Genomic DNA, 2,898 nt, shown 5'->3' with positions numbered 1-2,898 from the left:
TCTGACCAGCGGTATATCCTCAGCGGTTTGTGCCCCGACTCCGATGTAGCAAGCAGGGCTGTTAGAGCCTGATGGTCAGTACGCAACGTAAAATGCCGCCCATACACGTACATGTGCCACCGCTCGCACACCCAGACGCAGGCCAGCGCCTCCCGCTCCCCCACTGAGTATTTCTGTTCGGCCGAGTTGAGGGACCGAGAGGCGAACGCCACCGGGCGTTCTGTGCCCCCCTGGATCTGGGACAGCACCGCCCCTATTGCCGTATTGGACGTCACGAAGGTGAACGTGGGGCTCGCCAGGTCAAAGAATGCGAGCACCGGCGTTGAGGTGAGCTGCGTCTTGAGCTGGTGAATAGCGGCAGAGCAGGCGGGGGTCCACTCCCAGACCGCGTCCTGTTTCAGGTGTTCGCGTAGTGGGGAGTTGGTTGAGGAGTACTGAGGAAGGAAGCGCAGGTAGTTGGCCGTCATCCCCAGAAACGAAGAGATCTGAGCCGGACAGGACGGCTCAGGCAGGCGCAGCACCGCCTCTACGTTGGAGTGTAGAGGGCTGAGGCCGTCGGCGGTCAGGCGGAACCCCACAAACTCGATGGCTGGAACGGCGAAGGTACGGTTGCCAACTTCCAGAAATGGAGAAACGGGACACATGTATGTGTGCGCGAAGATTTTCGGGTTTCTGGCGAATTTAGTTACTTTTTTTTGTTACTTTATTTCGGTTTTAGGGTTAGGGTTAGGTTAGGGTTATGTTATTTAATTCTTTTGGGGGAGCCAGCCCCTAGGGTTCGAAAATGTTTTTGGGGGTCAAACCCCCCAAAACCCTCAAAATGCATAGAAAACGATGCATACCTATAACACAATACAAACACAATGGTCTTACACCTGCATAGGCTACTACATCACATTGTACATCAGCATGTTCAAATCGGATAGGTGGGCACTAGTTTCAATCTGACCTGCTGCCTGCCACTAGTCCTCCAGCTTTCTGATCGGACATCATTTCCCTATTGATTTAAATGAAACCATAAATCAACACAGATCATGGTTCTCCAATGACATTGTTTGACAGTTTGCCTTTCCGACCATCATAATTGGGCTTCTTGTAGATAGAAAAAGCGCTGTTTTCGTAATTGTTTGATCTGATTGTTGAAAACAGAATCTGTATTCACTGCCAACCACAATGTACATTTTACATTTTTATAATCTGTTCAATATTTAATACTCCATCTGTCATATGTATGTATGTATATGTATATACCTTGGGATCAATAAAGTACTATCTTATCTTATCTTATTCAAATGACAGTGAGTGTTTTCCACCCAAAAAGGGGCGTGGCCTTGCGTAGAGGGGAAAGTACCCGGATGTGTTGCTCTCATCTATTGCAGTCCCAGAAATGTCACAAAAAAGTTACACAAGTTTCACATTTTGTTGATAACATTTTTGGGAATGAGTCAAATAATAGCTTTCTCATGTTGCCAGCATCTTGAAATGTTGTACTATTTATTTGAATAGTGTGTGTGAAAAGAGAACGCTGAGACTTTAAAACTCTTTCTTTGTAGTTGTCGTATTTAACGACCTGTTTAATTCATCTGACACCGGAATGAATGTTTACCTTTTTTCAGTTTGACGTGTTAGTTATTAGATTAGATTAGACATACTTAATTGATACTAAATTAGGAAATAGTTTTCTTACAGCAACATGTTAATAAGGCATTGGATATAGATTCAAATATTATACAAAACAACTATTTGAATAAACATTAATGGTAAATATGGATATTACAAGAATCAATAGAATACACAATCTAAAATATACAGAATAAGTTTAAATATATACATAAACAAAATGTTATACAAGTTGTTCAAGCTTCAATTTTTTTAATTAAAATGCAAATGCAATGAGGATTATTTATTTAGATAAGATAAGATAAGATAGTACTTTATTGATCCCAATTTGGGAATTTTTTTTATCTTAGTAATCTTGACCAGGAGTTTTCATTTCCTTTTCTCAGAGAACTTCTGGAACGCTGCGTTTTTCGACAAGGAGACATCGTACCTCCACTTCCCGACCTTCCACGGAGAGCTGAGCGCCGATATCTCCTTCCTGTTTAAAACCACCGCCTCCTCTGGTGTGTTCCTGGAGAACCTGGGCATCAAAGACTTCATCCGGATCGAACTGAGCTGTGAGTAAGAGCTGGAGAATCAAGAATGAATCCAAATCAAACACATTTAAAGGGCGAGTGTGAGTCTTTAAAGCCCTTTACGTATTTCCGGTGTGTGTGGAGGGAGTACGAGACGGTAGGAGTTGTATTCGAGTGTGGGGAAAAGTCATAATGATTGTTATACTATTGATTGGTTCTGTAAGGCGTGGCCTTTGTGTTCGTCCACAGAGCAGAGATAACAGATACACTGCTGATCAGTGCGGCAGAACATCTTCATCACCTCGTCGTGACGAGAGCAGATGTTCTCCTGGAGCTTCTTGGAGGGCTCCACCAGCTTGTGTTTCTTTAATGGAGCTACGTCATAATGAGACTGAGTGTTTATCACGTAAGATATAAGACACCGAGGCAGGCTTACAGCTCCAGTTTTCTCCCAGTGCAGACATCACAGGCCACATCTTCAGCTCCAGCATAGCAGTGATCAGCAGGAGCAGCTTGGAGTCCAGTCTTCTTCAGCTCCTCCACTAAAGCTGCTAACATGGTGTTTTTCAGCAGGACAGGCCTCGGTGTGAAGCTCTGCCTGCACTGAGGGCAGCTGTGGATCTTCTTCTCATCCTCTCCGTCCCAGAAGCCTTCAATACACTTCATGCAGTAGCTGTGTCCACAGGGAGTAGCCACCGGATCCTTCAGTAGATCCATACAGATCGAACAAGAGAAGGTTTCCCGGTCCAGCTGAACTCCTTTC

General features: G+C 44.5%; 1 pseudogene; it reads right to left on the bottom strand.

Annotated features, from left to right (window-relative positions):
* Window positions 1-2,319: 2,319 nt before the first annotated feature.
* LOC104964268 (E3 ubiquitin/ISG15 ligase TRIM25-like) lies at window positions 2,320-2,894 on the bottom strand (annotated as a pseudogene).
* Window positions 2,895-2,898: the final 4 nt, after the last annotated feature.

The sequence above is a fragment of the Notothenia coriiceps genome, unplaced genomic scaffold (assembly GCF_000735185.1).
Source record: "Notothenia coriiceps isolate Sejong01 unplaced genomic scaffold, NC01 NC01_scaffold00036977, whole genome shotgun sequence".
In the NCBI taxonomy this organism is placed as follows: Eukaryota; Metazoa; Chordata; class Actinopteri; order Perciformes; family Nototheniidae; genus Notothenia; species Notothenia coriiceps.
The sequence above is the reverse complement of the archived record's forward strand: the minus strand, read 5'-3'. Positions and strand labels throughout refer to the sequence as shown.